General features: G+C 33.6%; 1 pseudogene; it reads right to left on the reverse strand.

Moving 5' to 3' along the window:
- Positions 1-1055: 1055 nt before the first annotated feature.
- Positions 1056-14246, reverse strand: LOC120596264 (cytochrome c oxidase subunit 7A2, mitochondrial-like; annotated as a pseudogene).
- Positions 14247-23118: the final 8872 nt, after the last annotated feature.

A 23118-nucleotide genomic window follows, 5' to 3' on the forward strand; every position in this document is an offset into this window, starting at 1 on the left:
TTTTTTCTACCTTCCTTTCCAATCATTGAATTCCCAGCACTGAAAAGAAAATTATATATATATGTGTGTGTGTGTGTGTATATATATATATATATATATATATATATATATATATATATATACATATACACATATACATATACATATATAGATATATATATATACACACAACACACATATGTGTGTCTGTGTGAATAGATAAAAAGATAAAGGGATAGATAGATGAAAGGTGTTTTTGACTTTGCCTTATATACAGTTGTGTGCTGTTTAATTTTTTATAATGAACATATAATCATGTATACTTTTAAAATAAAGTAGAAAGGACAAATCATTTAAAAAGGGGAGAAATGAGTTGTAAATATTGACATTACATATATATATTCAAATATATATTTTATATGAAAAAAGTAAGTTACAGAATAACATGGTGTTACTTATGATAAAGAAAAAGGAAAGTAAACTGTGTTGAGAGTGTTGCTGAAGGCAGACTTTTACTTTCTCCACTACATACTTCTGCATTGAAGTTTATACAATAAATCTTTATTTATATACTTTATGTGTTACTTATAAAAAGTGATTTTCTTGCAGAGAATAACCTGCTAAAGGATGTCATAAAGAATGTTTTGAGAAACTGTTTAACATATAGTCAATGATTTAATAGGAAAGATCTGTTTGTCTTTGTACGGGAATTTCAATATTAATCAAAGGAGTCACTTGCGAACTTTTCTGAAATCGTTTTTGATACTTCCTTTGTTCAATCTCAAGAAATCAAGTCTTCTATTTTAATTGTTTTTTATGCTTAATATCTCTAATGAGATCTTCTTAACTGCTTGATGTTTATAACATATTCTCTTATCTTTGATAAGAGTATTATGTGACTTTTAATCTGGTTCATTAATTTTGCTTTCTCATGGAAAAGATGAGTCTATTTTTTTTTTCCATGGTAAAGATTGCCTTATTGGTGGCAGTTTGTACAAGTCAACAAATACTGATCTCTCAAAAGAATTCAGTCATTTATCAGCTTACTGGTCCATAGAGAACTGAATTAAACTGAATCAACCGATTGCTGGGAGGATAAACTGAAGTCGATCCCACTTCTTGGGAAGTGAAGATGTAGCCAGTTGATATACGGCATATGCTGTTCCACCAACTGTAAGAATCATGGTAGCTCTATACAAGAGAGCATCAGCTATCTGACCCTTTAGATGCACTGGATTTCCATTATCCTCCTGAAATAGCTTTTGTTTCTCTGAAACTCATTTTCAAACTGCCTGCATGAAGCAGAACTTATGGTCCTCTGGGCAATGTGACGCAGAGCCAGCAGATTCTGCAGCAAGCATCTCGACTGTTACTGACCACCAGCCGTGACAACTGAACACTGGGAACGAATATCTCCACCCCAGAACTGGAACTACTTTCTGGCCTTGCGCGGGATGAGGCTTTCTTTCATAGATCTTACACTTGTATTCCTTAGATGTCTGTTTCTTTTCCTTAGTGTTCATTTATGTGGAACTGCCATATTTCTTGTTGATGATGCATACCTAAAGGGAGAGATGACAGCTCAGATCCTAGCTGACGCTCTTGGTGAAAATAAAGTGTGTGTTAAGTGTGTATCACATTTTGTAACTTTCCCCCATCACCTGCACCAAGCACTGTTTTTTGTTATTGTTGTTGTTTGTTTGTTTGTTTTTCCCGGGGGCGGGGTGGCGCGGGATGCTCTTCCTCTTGCGGTTACCCAGTAGGGGCTTGGCAGTGGGAAGCTACTTAGTCCTTCTGCACTAGGTGGTTATTCTATTCTTCCTATCCACCCAGAGGCCAGTGATACCCAGGTGAACTGCCGCCTGTGGCAGGCACTGGACTGGAGCTTATGTTTTCTGTCTTCTCCTTAAATCCACTACGGCAGAGTTGCTCTGAGCTAGCTAGTAAAATGTGAAGAGAAAAATACAGCACTAGAATGCTTTTCTTTAGGTTCTGTGGGACCTGACATATCTTCTGGTTCTCCAAGGGCATTTCACAGTCTTTTATTTAGATTCTGGAGTCCATCGAATTCCTTTTTAAAAATGTAGCATCTTCAAGTTTGGGTTCAGGGGAAGGATTGAACAGTCCATACTTGTTCACAATCTGACCCTGACCTCTAGCCAAACTTCAGCTTGGAATGTACCCAACCTGAAAATCTCCCTTATATCTGTCTTTATCCTTCTCCTACTTTAGGTCCCAGCTATATCATTTTCTCAGGGAAGCCTGACTCACAGATTAATATATATTTTCTTATACTTTTTGATATGACCTGACATTTGGAATTCTATAAGAATTTCTTTGATAACTTGCCATCTCTTTAGATATTAAAGTACATGAGAGCAAGAGATATGTCTGTTTTTCTTATTACAGCTTTATCTATGATATATATCATAGTGCTTAGGCAATAGGTGAGATTTCATGAACATTTTTCAAAGAAAAAGGTAAAGGGAAGAAGGAACAAAGAGAAATAGATCTATTTTGTTAAAGTAGACCATAATGAATATCTATTCAAGAGCAATCTACTTTTGAATTAGTCACATCTGTAATATATAAAAAGCATGGAACCACAGACTGGCTTTATCTAGATTCCAAATAACATTTGGCCTACTCATTTTATTAATATTTTGATATAGAACAGAAGTAAATGATTTTTTTGAAAAAGAAATATAAGTTACAGCATCAAATAAAAATGAATTCTGTATTATCTATTAGGAATGCATAATAAAGTGTTAACTGTATATAAAACTATTATGAATAAGAAACTGTAGAATTCCCAGGGTATAAAGAATTCCTTACATAAAAATCTGAAAATCTAAGTGAAATTTTTAGCAAAAATTAAATTTTTTTTAATGAAAAAATGACCACAGAAAACCAGTGAAGATTAAATTGGAGTAGAGCAATAAAAAAAAAGAAAAGAAAAGAAAAGAAAGAAAAAAGAAATAGTAGGCATGCTTGCAAGATCCTTCTTTTAAACACTTTAACAATTAAATAAGTTCTCCTCCCTATATTTTCTAACACATAAGTGAATTACTTAGATCACTGTCTGCCTGTTTCCTAAACCAGATAGTCTGTTTCTAGGCACATTGCTCAGGTTCTTAGATGCTATGAGTTTAGAAAGCCCTTTAAATATCAACTATGTCAGGACATAAAATGAAGTTATAACACAGATTATTTTTTTCCCCCTGGGGCACCAAACTATGGTAGAAGCACTTGGTACATGTATGTTATCTTCTTATTTAAATCAATTCTTCTTTCCTGATATAATAATTTAATCTCAGCGATACATATGTGAGTATATGAATGGAAAAGACTTCTCCCTGCCATCTCTACCTCCCATATCTATGAAGTTCCCCAGGCTCGTCATCTTTATTTGTAATCTACTATTAGAGGGTGAAGTCGATTGCTTTATAATGAAACAAACAAGAAACTTTTTATCTACAAAATCTCTGCTTTCCTCAATATTAATGTCTTTTACAATGTAGTTTCTATTCAGCGCCAATTTGTTTTGTTCTTGTTTGCGTGCCATTGAGCCAACTTTCACTCCTCCAAGTAAAATGCACACTGTGGAAGTTATCAACTACCAATTAAGGGAGTTCCAAGTGCTAGAAGGGAAAACAAAACAAAGCTCTCAGCAGGCAAAGCTTATACTGATAACTGGAAAACACCAAATTAAGACTAATTCACATAACTTCAGAACATGACTCAGAGCCACAGATCATGAGTCATGGGCTTTCATTGAGAGAGGGCCAGCAATACACATGGGAGACTCAGTGTATGCAAAAACAGGTTGAAAATCTATAAGTCCATCATGGACGGATGGATTTGTGTTGCAAAGATGTGTATTATGACTAAAACCGTCATAGCAATAAAGGCTAATACCACCTTTGAATAAATTAATGTTTTAAGCTACCCAGAACAGAATGTATTGTAAAATAGAAGCTCTGTTTATATTGAGCTTGTTACTATGACTATGAATTTCCAGTATGAGGAGGAGTTTTGGTAGTACTTTATGGAACAAATAAGCCGTAGCCACTTGAAGACACGTCATGAGAAGTAAAAGCAGGACACTACATGCCAAGTCATTTGTGCTCATTTTCACTAACTTCTCTGCCATCTGATTGGCCTAAGTCTATGGTTATCAGACTCATTTCCTGTCCTCACTTTGCATATCCTGCCAGCCTTTTGGCATGAAACTCTGTTTTCCGATTCCTCTCTTTGTCATGTCAATGGACCATATTACTTTTTCCCATCCTTGTACCCCACTTCTACCAACACTGATAAGGATTTACTAGACATCTATCTTACTCTGGAGTTTTATCTTCAGCTTGGTTTGTTGTTTGCCTGCCACTTTCTCCATCCCAATCATATACATGCACATAAAGATTCTTCACTCTACTTTCTGACTATATGATATATGTTAATCTCTCAGCCAGTATTAGTGGTGGATTTATTATAGATCTTACAGACAGAGACTACTGGATAGAGAAAATGACATAAAGGACATTCATTCTTAGGTAATGGGAAATAAAATATGAATTCAGAGATCTGAAACAGCTGAATATGGTAATTGGATATAAGGTAAACTATATTTTTTAAAGAGGAGTTAATCAGATGAGTGGGGATAAATGATTATGCAAGTGAGGTGATAAGACAGCCACACAAAGGATGGCACTAGGGAGTGCGAGGGGAATTCATGCCGTGGACGTTTGTAGAAAGTCTGGTCTGAATTCTCAGTGGAAAAACAGAAGACAACCGCTAAGTGACCACTTCGAGTCCATGTTCCTTCCTTTACTGAATTATTATATTTGTGAACAGGGTCGTATAAGTTAGTGATAAAGAGAGCAGATTCTGAATTTGAGCACACCTGGTTTCAGGTCCTAGCTCAACTGGTTATTATTATGTGAACTTGGGGAAGTACAAACCCTCTTTGGGCCTCTTGGTAAAACAGACCTAATAATTGTATCTGCTTTAAAATAGTTGCCACTGTTTCAACCTCCTACATTCTTTCTCATCAAGATTTTGCTCCCATATCATGTCATCCACTCTTGCTGTTATCACCAATAATGTTAATGCTGCTAAGTGCACGTACGGTCAATTCTCAGAACTTACCTTAACATGTCAGCTGCATTGAGCAGAGTTAAGGCCTCCTTCCTTCTAGATATACTTTTTTCTCTTGGCTTTGAGGATATCACACTCTCCTGGTTTCTCTCCCATGCCACTGGCTGTTGCTTCTTCATTTCCTCTTACTGGGTTCTCTTTTCCTCCCCAAACTCTCAATGTTGAAGTGCCACAGGGTTTAGTGTTTTGTTTTTTGTTTTCTTCTCCACACACATTCCTTCCCTTTGAATCTTGTGAGTTTGAATACTTTGTACATGCCATAGATTCTCAAATTTATGTCTTTATCCCAGACCTCTCTCCTGAGCTTTAGAATTGTATATCAAATTGCCTACTGAAAACCTCCATTTGGATGCCTAATGGATGTCTCAAACTTAATGTGTTCAAAATGGAATTTCTGTTCTTCCCCTGCTTAGTTCTTCTACCTGTAGTTGTCCTCTATCATTTAATAATGATTCTAAAGCCACATTTTGGGGGTCAACACTTTTCATGCTCTATCTCTCATATTTCACATCTAATCCAGAAACCACTCCTCTTAATTGTACCTTCAAAATATGCCTGATTATTTTTTATCACTTTCTCTGATTTTACACCAGTCTAAAACCCACCATCTTCACCTAGAGTTTTGCAATAGCTTCCTAAGTGTTCCTCCTGCTACTCACTAGAGTTTCTTCTTAATACAGTCAGAGTAATCCCTAAGTCAGATAATGTCAGTCCTCTGCTTAAAGCCTTCCAATGGCCTCACATCTCACTCAGAATAAAAGTCAATTTTTACATGGCCAGCTCCTCTACACTTTACCCCAGTGTCTCTCTGACTTCATTCCTTTTTCTTCTCTCTGCCTTGCTCTTTCATCTCCAAGCACACTGGCTCCCCTCTGCAACTTGGACATGCCAACCATGTCCCTGTCTTAGTGCCTTTGCACTGGTTGTTCATTCCACTAAGAATATTCTTTTCTTCAGATAGCTTTATGACCATCTTTCTTTACACTTAAAATTTTGAGGTTTGTAATATTACAAAGTCAATGTCGCTCTCACTGACAATCTCATTTAAAATTGTAACCTATCTCACCTTTGGCACCTTGATTGTTCCCTTAAATTGCTTTATTTTATTTATTTATTTTTGTAGCACTCATCACTTTTTTATTTATTTATTTATTATTATTATTTATTTATTATTTATTTATTATTATTATTATTTATTATTTGGATTTCCTCATATAATGTAAGCTCTAATAGGATAGGAAATTTTTATCTATTTGGTTCACTGCTATATCCCAAGCACCTAAAAAAGTGCCTGGCTCATAGTAGGCATATATAAAAAGTATGTAAAATAATTTAAAAGCCAACAACATGCTGACAGAAATGTATCTGAAGGCTAAGAACACACGATCTATAAAAAACAAAGATACAAAAAATTTTCTTATGTGTATGTTTAGTGATTCAACTTATTATAAGTGAAATGAAATTTCATATATAAAATGTTTTATGATATAGTCTGCGAATGTAAATGTGGGGAAACAGCTCTTGTACTTTGTTATACATTACTACTGAGAATATAAATTAGTAGGGCCTCTATTTGGCATAATCTATAAAAATTACAAATGCACATATCCATGACCTAATAATTCTATTTCTAGGACTTTATTCTAAAATTACACTTTGTAAATTATTTGTATACAAATTTATTCATGAAAGTATTTTTTATAATTATAAAAGATTGAAACAACCTAAATGTCTACTAATAGGGAACTAGTTAAATAAATGATTGTACATCCATACAGTGCACTATCATACAACTGTGAGAAAAGATGAGTAACCTATATACTAATAGGATTTTCAAGATATATATTTAAGTATAAAATGCAGATCTCAGAACAGAGTGAATAATAGACCGTACATTTTCACAAAAGTATGCATATATGCTTTATATTTATTTTGTTTGATACATACATACATACATATATACATATATTTTAAACACATGTCAATTTATGCTTAGAATATCCCAGAGAAGATGAACAGGAAACTGAGAGCCTTAGTCCTGTCATGATGGGAAACAGATTATTGAGGGTCAGGTTGAGGTGAGACTTTTCACCTAGGTCTTTATATTTTAGATTTCACAACACCATATGAACTACAAAAAATAAAAGTATAAAAAAGATTGCACAATTAACCCAGTTTATAAAGTATGCATTAAAATTTAGCATCTTCATTTTAAAGAAAGAGAAAACAGTGACACATTACACAGCTTTCTGTAGACATGACCAGAACTAGATGTGATTTTCAGCCTTTCAGTTCAGGGCAGTGTCTACAACATCAGGAGAAAGCAAACTTATATAATTGAATATAACTAGAATTCAATTAAGGAAACAAAACCAAAATAGTTCGTATATTTTAATTTCAGATTATACTCTATGATCTGATACAAATATTCTAAAAATATTGCCATCTCTCATCCATGAAGATGTTATTTTTCCACATTATGGAATGGTCTTGAGTAGCTTTTTTCAACAGTAGTGACAGAAGTTGAACCTTCTTTATCTTCCACAGGTTTTCTTTTGTGATTAAGATAACTAACTACAGTCAGAAAAAAATTATCTGTATCTGTGGAACAGATATTTCCACTCTACCATTTCCTTTAAGACTTTGATCCAAATTTTCCTCTTCAAACACATTAGCTTTCCTTGCCTTTCCTGAATTTCTTCCTCTAATTGTGCCTTAATTCTGTCACTTTAACTCTCAAAACTATAATTTATGCAATGTTTCTTCCTCTCGATTATATGGTACAAACATTTAATTCAGATTCAACCATGCTCCAGGAGCCATGTTGGGAATTGGGATAAAAAGGTGAATAATACATAACTTATGCTTTCAAGAAGCCCAGTTTAATTAGGGATACAGATTCATCTACTTAAAAATTATTTATTGAGGGCTTACTATGTGGCGGGCACTGTTCAGACTGCTGGAGATATAGCAGTGAAAAAAATATAGAAATCCTAACTATTGAAAATTAGGGAATTTGATAATGGATGGATATTAGCTGATATGAGAGGATTATTATTGATTTTCTAGATGTGATAATTATTGTGGTTATATAAAAGATTTTATTGTTAAAATACACATTCTGACATGTTTAGAGGAGAAATGTATACAGCTTACTATCAAATGATTTAGAAAAAAATAAATTTCCCCCTAAGATATATAATAGCCTCTTCAACAGTAGAAACATATTCAAACTGACCCTTTTAAAATGTTTTATGAGCTCTTTGTGACCAAGTGGAGTATTTATGGGACAATTCCCTCTAATTAGAAAGTATTATCTCTATCTGTTTTATAAAATTTTAATATATATATCTACATCTTTTTCTAGATAAATAAAGCAAATAGTAAACATATTTTAACAATCTGGCTCTATGTGGTAAGTATAAGAGAGTTTATTGTACAATTCTTTAAACTTTTTTGTATGTTTGATATTTTTCATTTAATAATAGTTGGAAAAATCTCTGCTCACTGGAGCATAGTGGGGGCAAGAGAGAGACAGACAGAAAAGAAATAAGTGAAATACATAATACGTTGGATGATGATAAATGCTATGGGGAATCATAAAACAGGAAGGGAATGATAGGTATAATTTTAATACAAATAATTTATAAGTCTATTCACTTGATATTTATTTTCAGGCTGAGTTCTAACACTGAAAAAATATTTAAATAATATTTAAAGTGCCATAGGCACAATGACTGAGAAGTGGTTTCTTTTTTCTGAGTGTGCAGGAAAGAATTTGAGAAGAGGTTACTGGAGCAAAATCTTAAAAGATAAATGGAAATTTATCTACTAAAAAGATAAGAAGCATGGGAGCCATGAGAGAGTATTCCTGGATAGATTAATAGTGAGAATGAGTGATTCCCAAGCTCTACTAAAAATATTTTGGTTCAGGGGTCTGAAATTTGAATTTTTTTATAAAGTTCCACAGGTAATTCTAATGTGCTGCAAAAATTGAGATTCTGTAGCACATAAACAAGGTATAGTTTATGGAAAAAGAGGAAATGGAGGAAGTGATTGGTAATATAGGCTGTTGCTAGGCAAGAACAAGATTTTATAAAAAAGTTATTTTAACATTTATTCTGTAGGCACATGGGAGCCACAAGAGGGTTTTAACCATGGGAATTACATGAGTGATCATATCTAAATTTTAGAAAAAGAACTCAGATGAGATGTTTAGGTAGCTAGAAGAGGGGAGCTACTAGAGGCAGAGGAACCAGTTAGACTACTTTATCAATTTAAATAAAAGATGAAATTCACTCTAGGTCTCTGGAATTTGCAATAGGGATATATTTGGACAGAGACTGGACAGATCTTAGTGATGTGATATGAACAAGAAGGATTTCAAACTTCCTGATTTTGTGAGCCACTAATAGACTTAGAGAAAGTAGAAGAAACAGGTTGGAAGGGATAGAGAACATATATCAGTTTGCAGTTCTTGGAGAGTTTGTAAGGCACATACATCAATCTATCCAGAAGGCAAAGGAAAACACAACTTTAAAGACTGTTGGGGACAAAAAGTAGAGATTTTGGACACATTACCTTATGTGTGGTATGTTGGAAACCTGGGTCCTGAACTTGGTGTGAGAGGCTGCTGATGCCCACAGAAGATGCTGAGCAAAAGAGAAGGAAATGTGAGTAGTATTTAAGAAATGGTTAGAGGAGGAAGGGACAATGAAAGTCATTCATTCTTTTACGCCAGAGTTTAGAAATTTCTATAAGACAGAAGAGTGTCTTTCACTTCCTTTGTACACAATTCCCAAGGCATTAGTGCAGTTCATACAATAGGTATTTAATAATTGCTTGCTGAGTTGATGACATAATAGCATGTAGAAGAAACAACTTTTGCCTATTAACAATATCTCTAAAGTTTAGATGAAGGACTTAGAGCCTTGTACCAAATATCAATATTACTATTAATGAGTCAAAGAAAACAAGAAGTATTAAAAATTAATATTCTTGAGTTTTTTTTAATTTTAACCTAAATCTAGTTAATTAAAAAAAAAGACTTCAGACATAAACTATTCACAGGCATTTTCCAAGTGGTTTTAAGATTGATTATATGTTAACATCTATAGATATTTTACTCTTTTTTTGTCCAATATTTTGGGTTGTTTTTCTCATGCTAGAACATTAGTCCTAATAAATTTTAAACATTTAAAAAACATTTGGCTCCTGTATATACCATTTATATATGGCTCTTACCAACTATTTAATGACACTTCAAAAGTCATCCATAAACCATTTAGTACCCTTCTAGGATAAAGTTTGTCTTCTGATTACAGTGACTCTTGTAGCTACTTATAGCTTATTTTAGCAGCCAGGCTAATTATATGAAAGGCAACACTCTTAAATGTAAGTTGTGTGATCACTGCCTTATCAGATCCTATAGTAAACCAGAGTGAACAAAGACCAAAATTCTGCCTGGATTATTAATTAAAGAAAAAGAGGAAAACTAAAATCAATCACAGGAATGATTAGCAATGGTTACTGATAAGGCAACTGATGACCTTCAAACCAAAAAAGACTATGCAGATGTGTTGAAAGAGATGGAAGAAGAAAACATAATATTTATTGGACTCGGTGGCATCTTATAGGAGTCAGGCTCATAATTTACTAAGTGACTCAGCAGCATTGCACAATTGATGCTTTGAAAAACCCAGTTCCTTAAGACAACTCCAAAGTATTAAATGGTGTTTTGCTGACCTACGTTATTAAAATCCTCCAATTTGCCAAAATACAACCTGGAATGGTGCGTAAATCTACTGGATCGACTAATTTCTACTTCATTAGAAATATCTTACAAGCTCTACTACACAGATTGATCTATTTAATTTTCTTCCATAAGTCTAAATGATTGTATGCGTCACAGCCATTAACCCCGTCAGTATTTCCTGTTATTCTGAACTTCTTCAAAAGAATTTTTAGTCGTGTGCTGAAAATAAATTTTAGTTAAATAATTATTCTTCATTCAGGAAGAGGCTGAAAGTGTGGGGAACTTAAAAATAAAGGAGAAAAAAATTAGAGCAAAGCTGTTTTAATCCTCAAAGGCAAAACTTCAATCCAGAAAAGCAGATTCCTTTTCAATTTACAGCATAAAAACAACTTTAAGAAAATAAACATCGTGGCTTACACAAGTTTCCATCACTAAAAATTTTTCTTCACTAAGAGAAGGAACCACAAGTATGTTTAAGAAGTGATAGGGAACAGGGCTCTGATACTTATTGATCTAGCTCATTTCTTTTTCTTCACTGCTACATAAATAACTATATGGAACTAGGAAAAAAAGACAATTAATTAATGACTTTATGCTCACGATTGAAAGTTTAATGTTTCTCACTTCCAGTAATTTAGTGCTAGGTAAATCTTCGTTATAGTTGATCATGAATAATTTACAGTAAAAATCATAAATCATATTCTGTCATGATTACCTTTCCTGAGAAATATGCATACTGACTAATACTGCATCTGTTCGCTTGTTTATCTTAGTTATGTTAATAAAACTTAGAATGTTGTCACTAGAAACAAGTGCTTAGTTTGCTAACATTCTTTTATGAAATATACTATGTTTAGACAGACTTAAAACAATCAGCATCCGGACCAGAGATATGATAATGTGTAAAGCAGGAATAGGTACTTTAATTTTAGATAGAGCAATGATGACTTATTTCCTTTCATTGCAGGTCTGTGACTTCTTTTTCTAGGACTGGTGTTGAATGGGAAGACAGTGTAACCTGGCTTTAAACAGACTGGGGAAAAATGTTTGGTATCACTTCTAATCAGAGTCAAACCTCAGTCTCTAGCTTATGAAGCTCTTTTCTAATTATGTTGTAATTTACTCGAAGAATTAATTGCTTTTTTGTGTGTGACAAACTTGTGCTTTGGGAATAACCGATCCTTACATTTAAGTTAATATAGGGAATCTGAGAAAGTTTGTTCATCTAGTAAGGTAACGTTTGAAGATATTTCTGAAATTTGCGTTAGAAAAATATTTTCAAAGACATTTATATTCATCTCCCTTTCTTTTGTTTCCCACCTCCTTTCCCAATTAAACATGAGGTTTCTATCACTTGGCTTGAAGAAAATTAAAAAAAAAATTTTTTTTTTTTTTTTTGCATTCTCTTTAAATAAGAAAACAGCTATTGTGTTTGTCTACATCTAACAATCAAATGATTGTGTGAAAATTCTAGCCTCTATTGTTCCTTTCTTGGGAAAGTCTTTGAAAACCAAAAATATTTTTATGAACTTAAGAAAGGTGTGATGGTCAATTGTTTGAACTCCTGTGAAAAAAAATTTTCTCACTTATTCATAGAACACAGTGTTGTGAAATTAGAAACTCAGATGCTTTCCACACAGGATGTTAGTACATGCACATGTGTCTGCTGTTGTGATGTAGGAAGCACAATACCTCCAGGTTTATAAGGATATGAACTGTAAACAGGATGCTCAGTAACAGCTATGGACACAGTGCCTCTCCTTGGAAAAAGAAAGATTTGAAGGTATTAATGGCAACATTGCTGGAGTAAATATAAAATCATTCAAATTCTTTTCCAATTATCTTTTATATATTCTGTATATGTCCCAAACACAAAATCTTGTTTTAGGTAATAGACATTAACAAATTTGTAGAATATTCTTTAAATGTTCCAGGCACAGCACACATATAAATTCTTTTTTTGAGGAAGCACTTCATTTTATGGTAATAAATAAAAAATAAAACAAAAAGGTTTGATCTGGTTATTCCTGAGTTCTCTTCAGATCAAAGATAATGAGAGTTTATAATCCTATGCAGTACGTATAGAAATAGCCTTTTGATTGATTTAAATGAAAAGTTTTTCTGTACATTAATTTTACAGGAAGTAAGTTATATCATTATGGCAATTATAAACATTTACAATTTAGTAAGATCTATGGATGAAAAAGAGACCACATACTAAATCTGACAAGCTAAGGGGAGGCCAGCATGAGGAGCTCTACAAAGTCAGAGACTGAAAGTAGCCACATAAGATGATCTGAGCATAAAAATTCCTAATTAAATGCAGGCCATGGTGGACAGTCAAGTCCTAGGCCTGTAGTTCCTTGACAACGGTCAATCTTTATCTTAAGTGAGACTATTTTCTTTTTGCATCTTAAATAGCATACCTTTGAAATGTTAGAGTAACCTCCTCTTCCAGACCTCTCAGCATACCACTGCACCAGAACATGAGACCACAGAACTCTTCATTGTTATCTTGTTCTCTCAATACCATACCCATGTGCTGTAAATGTTAATTATTAACTGTCTTGTACCTGCCAATATAAAGAAGTGTGTGTGTTTCCATTTTAGTTTTTATCCAATCCCAGAGATTTCCCCACTTTGCTTTCTCCCGCCTCTTTAATCTACCACCAACGGATTTCATGTTACCCTCCTTATTTTTCCTCCTTTGATTCTAATAAAATAATCTGCAAAACTGCCATTCTCCAGAACATTTTCTCAGTTTGTTGAGATTTTGCTTCCTGGCAATTGTCATCAGTTTGGCTAAAATAAACTCATAAAAATTCTCTATAGGTTTGAACATTTCTTACATCAACATGTCTATATTGCTGTAGCCATTGAGATTATAACTATTGACCTATCACTTTGGAAAGATACAACCTAAGCAACACATTAATAATTGCCTTTGGTTGGGGCTGGCTGCCCAAGAAAGCCAAGGGAAGTCATTTTAGGCAGTACACATATTCTCTATGAGATCTTTATTAATAATCAATAATTAATTGTGGTCTCTCTTAATTCTTTTACAAAGCAGAATCAGTGTGATGAATCAAAGGAAGGTAGTAAGGAATCTACCTTTTCAAAGAAATGCTTTCTCATGTTCAATTCTCCACTTCATTATTACTATTCTTATGCTTTCTCTTTCCTTTCTCTGCATTTTCCCACAGCCCACAGCAACCCTGCCACCTTATACACAAACATCTCTCTTTGCCTCCTTGCAGTGGAACTGCAATCAAAATCCACATCTCCACCCCAGCCCAATCTCACCTATGTCTCCATTCATATTTTTGATCGATTCCTCCACCTCTTCTTGATCCATCTTTCAGCTTTCAGTTCTTGCTCGATGTATCAGCTTCTCGTTCAAATGTTAAGATGCATCTTTCACTTATATTCAAGATTCTCTGAACTGAGAAGAAAAGTGCAAGTAGCAGCCACTTCTATTTTGTATGTTCCATTTTCCCAGCTCCCTCTTCTTTTAATAGCCAGACTTTTCAAGTCACACTCATTGTTTCTACTTCCTTACTGCCCATTCTCTATTCAATGCACTGATACCTGGCTTCAGTCTTTACAATTGCCCTTTACCTTGGGTCGGCTCTAATTGAGGTCATCAGTATAGTACTAATAGTTAAAATCAGCATTTTTTTCTTTCATTCTGGGTGTTACTAATCTTTTCTTAAGCACTTGAAATGTCTCATCACCTTTTCCTTAGAACTTTTAAGTCCTTTGGTTTTGGTGACAACTCACTTTTGAGTCTCTTCCTTCTCTTACTTTGATTTCTTTTCAGGCTCTTTATGGACTCCACTTTTTCCAGCATTTCTCAATAATGACCATCTTCGGATATAAGTCCTGTGGTCTTCTCATTCTTCTGACTCTTCCTGAATTATCTCAACTACCAAATATATGTGAACAACTCTTGTTGCAAGCTGACCTGAACACACAACTTAGGTTCTTTTTAGTAAATAACGATAGCCACAGAGGAAATTTTGAGGAGAGCAGGAGCTAGCTATACTTTACTCTCACTAACAGGTAATAATGAAAGCAAGTCTCAGAGAAAATTCTCCTACACATATAAACATATAAACCATTTGTTATCTAAATATTTATTTAAAAGTAAACACACACATGCAAAGCAATTTGTTCAATCTGTTGTGTAAGCCTGAGGAAATACCAAGATTCCAGAATTAGAGGTTCTGTCACTTCTAGCATCAGTACCGGACAATCTGAGTCCCCCCAGGTTCATGGCTGACTCCTGTTTATAACATCACTAAGAGTGCAGGCTGCTGACTTCGCTGGTTTCCTATTGTCTATTCATGCATGAGTAGGGATGGGTAGAGTGTATTTCTGAAATATTGTTTCTAATTACATATTACTAATATCTCTACTTACACTAAAAGCACATTTCATTAAAATAATTAAAAAATCATTCATTTCACCAATAAAAAAAAACATTTATGAAAACTACTATGCTAATTAACAAAGTATTGGTTTTGATAACAATCCAGATGACAGAGTGCTTTTACTCATAGGAGATGCCTCTGGAGTATGGGGTTCTTTTTTCCCCCAAGCTTTTTGGAGGCATCATTAGCAAATAAAACAATATATTGAATGTGTACTAGATGATGATTTGATATACATTGTAAAATGATTATCACAATCAAGTTAATTAACACATTCATCATCTTATATAGTTATCATATTGTGTGTATGTGTGTTATATGCGAGAACACTTAAGATTTATTCTTTTAGCAAATTTCAAGTATAACAATACAGTATTATTAACTCTAGTCACCATGTTGTACATGAGATTCCCAGAACTTATTCATGTTCTAACTGAAAGTTTATACACTTTGACCAATATCTCCCCATTTTCCCTACTCCCCACCCCGGTCCCTGAAAACCACTATTCTATTTTCTGTTTCTATAAGTTCAATTTTTCCAGATTCCACATGTAAATGAGATTATACAAAATTTGTCTTTCTCTATCTGTCTTATTTCATTAAAAATAATGGGGTTCTTGAATAGAAGTTCAGCTACTCCTCTTGGACTGTGCATACTTAATTAAAAAGGAATAAAACCTGGTTTGTAATATAACCTAAGTATCCTACATAATATATCACACTGTATATGTGGAAGTGTTTTACAGTTAATTATAGATATGATAGCAACTCCAATCTCAGGTCTTCGTCTTCATCTAAGAACTTTCACTCCAATTTCAGACTTGCATGCAAATGATTTCATTAAAAACTCTACCTGCCATAACTGAACTCATATTTATTTCTTCCACAATCCCAAAATGTTGCTCATTCATGTTTTCCATTTCTTTGTATTAGTGTATGATCAGATACTCCCTTTCTCAGACACTTATACACATGTAATCACTCAACAAATCCTGTCAGTGTTAGAGCCAAATTCTTCAAATCCCAGCTCCATCATTTACTAGCTATGTGACCTCATGCAAGTTTCTTAACCTCTCTGAACCTCAATTCCCTCATCTTTAAAACAGAAATCATAACATCTATTTCACAGGCTTAGTGTGAGAGTAAAATGAGATAATGTAAGTAAAACGCCTGTCATAAAAGTTGGAAGATGATAAAGGCTTAATATATGTTAGTTTTCTTCCTTCATCTTTCCTCCATCATTGTCAACATTCGGTGACTTAGTCTGTGCCTTTAAATTAGTTTCTAATTAATTCATTCAACAAATATTTATTTAGCCCCTCATGTGCTTAGCAACGTGTTGAGAACACAACTGTGACAAGATAGACATTGTCCTTGTTCTAATGTAGGTACATTTTAATGGAGAAAACTGTTGTAGAAAAACTAAACAAACAAGAATTATTACAAGGTAAATTGTGGTAAAGATTATGAAGGAAATACATAGGAAACTGAAACAGAGAACAGGAACTGGCTTGAAGGTACTACCCTATATCATGGCTACTCAAACTGGGATCTGTGGAACAACCAGTCTATAAATTGTTTAATCCCTGTCTCCAACAAGAAAAATATAGACACTGAGAGCGTTTAGAACTTTTATAACAATTTGACATGGCTGTAATAGTCGAGTATATGATTAGCGATTGGTTAAATAGGGTAGAGATCGTCACACTCATGTTACCTGTGATATGAGCTGTGTAGAAGTCTTATGTATAATGAAACCATGTTACAACTTGTGTTATTTTTAAGGTAATTTTGTCTACTATAACCCAAATATAATCCATTTATTTCATTGAAAGATATTTTAAATTTAACTATAACTTTACAGAATAAATTACTGGAACTGGTTATTGATGAAGGAATAATTATGACTTTTAAAACTATCATGTTCCTTTCTTCATTTTGTATTAATTAAATATGAAAAATTTGTGCATATGCTGAATGGCCTTTTTCATTCCCATTAGCACACCTCTGAGTACAGATGCAATTAAAACAAAACATAGAAGCAGTATAAATATATACCTATATATTATTCTCTGCAAATAGAATTATCATCACTCCAAACTAGATTAGATAAATTAACAAGCAAAAAACAAGCTCACTTGCCATATTAAAAACTTTACATATTGATACACACTATGTTTGTTTAAAGTGTACAAATAAGCTTTTATTATTGGGAGTCACTATTTCACTATATTTTTTGTTTAGTAATAGTTACAAATCAATAAAAAGTTATGAGTATAGTAGCAATTCTCTATGTTTATCACCTACATGCACACTTTTAATAACCAACATTTATGGTTTTTAAATTTTATTTTTCCTCATTGTTTTTTCCTATATTTACTAAAATGTAATCTCATCTTTAGTGAATTTTGTTATAAAATAATTGGACTTTATTTTGAGAGTATTTATTTTCTATTTAATTTTCTAGTAATTTATATTTTGCATTTTATATGATTATTAATCCAAGACAGATTGGGAAAAAATAAATCTAGTCCTCACCACTTGAGAAGCATTCTTATTGATGGTCGGTTGAGGAAAGATTTCTAGGGAAAGGACAATAAAAGCATGAGAACTGTAGCCTCCTACTTCCTAAATAGCTTCAAAATGTATGCCTTTCTGTGCAGATCCTCATAGTCACTACCTTGGTTCACCCATGATATGGACATCAGCAAAAATGTATGATGCCAGGGAAATTTTTCTTTCTTTTCCTCTTCCTCTCCATGTATTTAATTTCTTTTCTGTATCCACCCTGGAAAACAAAAACAAAAACAAACAGACTCATTTATTTCTAAAATTATGGAATGGTTATTGTTTGTACCACCTTCTGGATATTTCTTACATGCTGCCTATGTTTGTTGAGTTTTTATGAATGCGTTTTTATATTCACACTTTTGTGTTCCTATATGTGTGCATGTGTATATATGTACATATACATATACATGTACACATACATATACGTATACGAGAGAGACAGAGACAGAGAGACAAGGAGACAGAAAGATAGAGACAGAGAAACACTACGTATTATCATCTCCTAAATTAAATTGTAAATTCTGTGCAGGTATTTGTTATATCTTATATTTTGAATGTAATGGTCCTAGTAGTGCCTAGTATATTGTCTTGCACATAGTAGATGCTTAAAACTGTAGCAGTGCTGTGATAAGTCTAACAATGTATATCTCTATTTATTCTATTTTTCTGTCTCACTCTCTGCATAACAAAGTCAATACAATTTTATTAAAGCCTTCATTGTTTTGTTGGGGAAGAAGCTTTGGGAGCTTCAATTATTGACTCAGCAAACCACAAGATGTCTGTGTAGAGAGCAGACCGCAGTAGTCTGGTGGCCAGCTTGCATGGACATGTATGCCTTGGGACCCTCCCGATCTTCCAGTTACCACATGTGACCCTTTACCAACTCATTGCCGACTTGACTAGCAGTAAAAGAATCTTTGCTTTTCTAATTTCTGGGCCCTCAAAGGAAATGCAATAGACAATGCCCCCAAACCCTTCATGTTTAATAATCAGTTTCATAAAGAGAGACACCAATTTAACAATGTAAATAACAATGAGAAAAAGTATACACTAAAAGTTTGCAGTGTGACTCTTGCCTCCGAACTGAAGATCAAGTAAACCCTTTGTTTTCCAAAGTCAGAGTTTACAATATTTGCAGTAATGTCACCATTTCAGAGAAGGCCATTTGAACGCATATTTGCTACTGTTTCTGGAGCTTAACAATCGTATTTTTCTCCTCTCCTAGAAATTACCTCATACTAGAATGAAAATTGCTGAGTTTCTAAGAAGTGAAACAATTACTCTAAAGAATAAAAGATTGAACAATTCATAAATCTAGAGATAATATTAGATTTAGGAATAAAGAATATAACTTTAATGATATAGTGTTTTAAACGGCAGTTTTAAGGTAATTTGGAAACAGCATAATATTTTTTGGTAGTATGAGGGTCTCAGAAAGAAACTTTCAAAAGTTGTGCATAGTGATTGGTTTAGAGTTCATTAAATTTCAGAAATGACTTCTCCCAGGACTGATTTTCAACATCTTTCAATTCCTGAGATCACTCTTCTATATGTTGAGTTCATGGGGGCAAAGCAGTTTGTAAGAAGAAAACTCAGGCAGAGACATGGAAGGAGATAAGCACTGGGTTGCAAATGCTTTTCAGTCAATCAAACCCAAACCAGGTTCCTTTATTTTTCAAACCTTGTGTATTTTAAGAAAATTTTATCCACATGTGACTTATTCACTTGCAATGAAATCATGGAATTTTTAAAAACAGCTGTTTAATGTCAGAAAAGTCATTTTGATATTTTAGCTTCCTCTAGTCAAAACCAGAGCTACATTTCTCCATCAGAAATTGATTTGAGGATCAAAGACTGAAATTTAATTTGAAACTCTAAACCTATTTTTCTGAGATGAATGTTTAAAACCCATCTTTTAAGTCTGTTCAACAATAGGATTGGGACAAATTTTATTTGGGACATTTAAAATGTCAAAAATCTTTTGTTTTTTGAAACACTGTAAGGCAAAGGCAAAATTGATAAGTGCTGTTATAATGCCTTTCCATTCTGAAAAATCGGATGAGTTCATTAAATTAATTAAGCAGTATAATATTGTATTAGAGTTCTCCAGAGAAATGGAACCAATAGATGTGTGTGTTTAAAGAGATTTGTTATATATATTAAACATACTATGTTTATTTAAAATATATATATATATATATATATATATATATAGAGAGAGAGAGAGAGAGAGAGAGAGAGAGAGAGAGAGAGATTTATTATAAGAAATTGACTTACATAATTAGGGAGACCGAGAAATTCCAAGATGTGCAACCTGAAAGCTAAAAACCCAGGAAAGTCAATTTGTTGTTTCAGTCTGATTCCTAAGGCCTGTGAACCATAGAAACTGAAGGAAAATTCCAGACTGAAAGCTGGCAGACTCAAGATTTAAGAACTGATGTTTCAGTCCAAAACTTAAGGCTGAGAAAAACCAGTACCCCAGCTCAGTCAAGTAGGTTGAGTTCTTTCTTAGCTTTTTTGTTCTAGTCAGGTCTAAAACTAATAGAATGAGGCATACTTACATTAGGGAGGGCAATCTGCTTTACTTAGTCTATGGATTCAAATATTAACGTCATCTTGAAATGCTCTCACAAACACAAATACAGAATAATGTTTGGCTAAATGTCTGGAAACCCTATGGCCCAGTCAAGCTGACCCATAAAATTAATCACAACAAATATGGTATAGCACAGAATTAGTCCCTGGAAATACCATGCTAACAACGGTATCTTGTTCTTTATAAACTCATAGTCTAGAGAAGGCAGCCAAGTATATAAACACAGAATTTTAATGCAAAGTGATAAATGCAATAATGCAAGGTGAAGAGAAAGAGTGAGGGTAAAAGTGATTAATTGTACTGAGTTGTGAGAAGGAGGGTTAGGTGCCTGGTGGAAAAAATTAAAAAATAAATATCTATCTTCTTCCTTTTACATGACTGCTATGTAGATCAAATAATTTATTTATTTATTTTTTAATTAAGCCACTGCTCTGTGATTAATTGAGTGCTAGGAAACTCATCTTGAATCCTCACAACGTGATAGAGGAGTTGTTGTTATTATCATAATTTTATCACTGAACAAAATGAGATCAGGAAGTTTAAATGTCTTTTTCTGGTTTTCCTAGTGGGATTCAAATCCAGGGTCGCTTGGTTGATTTGAAACTCGATGCTTTTTTATTATTCCACATAGCCTCTCATTCATTCAAGAGGTTTCACTATAATATTTGTAAGTTTGCCTTTATATCAAGATAGTAAAATATCATTGTGATTTTATTTCATTTTTTTATTTCAATTGGATTTGAAATACACCATAACACTAAGAAGTGTTCTGAACTCTGAACATATAAGGGACAATCTGATAAAATATCAACTCTGTTGGGGAGAAAGTGATTGCTACTCTATTGTTATCAAGAGTATCATGGCAGATTTCTTGAAGGTAAGATTAAAGGTAATATAAGGAATGATAATGGAAGCACAAGATCCCTCATTAGAAAATATATGTGTAAACATCAGGCATTGGTTAGAAAACTGTCTCTTTAATAAAACGACAAAAGTCATTTTATTAAATAAAACTTTTCATTTTATTATTATTTTAATTAATTAATTAATAATTAATTATTAATGAAATTCGGTAAGTTTTGGTTGAACACTTTAACAGTAAGGTATATATATATTTACATTGTGTGTTCACCTCTCATAGTTAGATTTCTTTCTGTCACCACATATTTGATCCGTTTTGCCCCATCTACCTTCCCTCTTCACCCTCTCTGGTAACCACTAGTTTATAGTCCATGAAATAAAACTTTTTTAAAAAGGAGTCAAGTCAGACTGAAAATGAGTGGTGGCATCAAATACCAATTGTTGCTCACAGAAAAAAGATGCCACTTTCATTTTTCTACTTTGAACTTTTGAGGTATCTCCCATTCAAATCTTTACTCCTGCCTACTGCTTAGTTTCTCTCTCTCTTTGTCATTCAATCGCTACTTGTTCCTCTTAAGATAACATAGGGAGGCCCTCTCCCATCATCCAGAACAGGGGAGGCAACCAACCCTGGAATTTTATTTTTGAAAAAAACAAAACAGAAATAACTTTTGTCACTTCTTCTCAAACACAAAATACACTCATATTCACTCATTAATGGGATACACATAAACATATATGCATATGGAAGTCCATTTTATTATGGGAGAAAAAAACATAAAGGATAATCAACACTAAGGAAAATGAGTAGATGATACATGAACACATAAACCAATGGGGGGATCATGAATAAGAGGTGAGAAAAAGTGTGCTGGTGATACAGAAAGATGTGTGTAATCTGTGTTGGTGTAAGCAGCACAATATATCTCCAGCCCTTGACTGCTCAGGGGAAGACTTCCAAACTAATGGCCATAGCTTCTGACTAATCAGTCCCTGAAACAACTAGGAAGTATTTTGTTCCTTTAAGTTCTCAACATGTGAAAGTGATACTAAAATCTTTTATTCTGTCAGCTACCAGGTGATGCTTAAGATCCCCTTTGTAGACTGGAAATCATGAGCTTTTGAATCTTGGGCTCAAATCTCAGCTTTGTCCTTCCTGGGGATCTCTCCATGTTTCAGTTACCTCATTAGTTATTACTGAGGTGACAATGAATGGCTAATAACACCTACCTTACTTTTGTGAGGAGTAGAGCAACTTAAAACAGAAAAAACTTGACACAGTAAATATACTAAACAAAGGGCAGCTGGGAGTAATTATTATTTTTAAGGTGATCAATACCAGGATATGCAAGAAAACTATGAAATGACTCAGCAAACGTTGAATTTACTTTTTTATTATAGGGAGAAAAGAAAGAAGCACACAAAGAACAAGGAAAAAGTTCTTCCTTGCTGCAAGTAATTTATGATGGCCTGGCCTCAAACACTGTGTCTGCTATGCTCTGATTTGTGAAAAATAATCTTTTTTATTTTTTTTTCAGAAATATTCCTTAAATGCTAACAGTGTTCTTCTTTTCTTATGCACAGATATCAATGGGAAATTCATACTTAGAAAAACTGGCTCCTTTGTGATACCAAGAGTCAAACTTTTGGCTCCAGTAAATGAATGCTTAGAGGATGACCTTAAATTTATTGAAAGCAGAGAGAGGAAGATCGTTGAGAAATTTAACTATAAATATAACCCATTTTTAGATTCCAAATGCCTTCGC

The sequence above is a fragment of the Pteropus medius genome, unplaced genomic scaffold (assembly GCF_902729225.1).
Source record: "Pteropus medius unplaced genomic scaffold, Ma_sr-lr_union100, whole genome shotgun sequence".
Taxonomy (NCBI): domain Eukaryota; kingdom Metazoa; phylum Chordata; class Mammalia; order Chiroptera; family Pteropodidae; genus Pteropus; species Pteropus medius.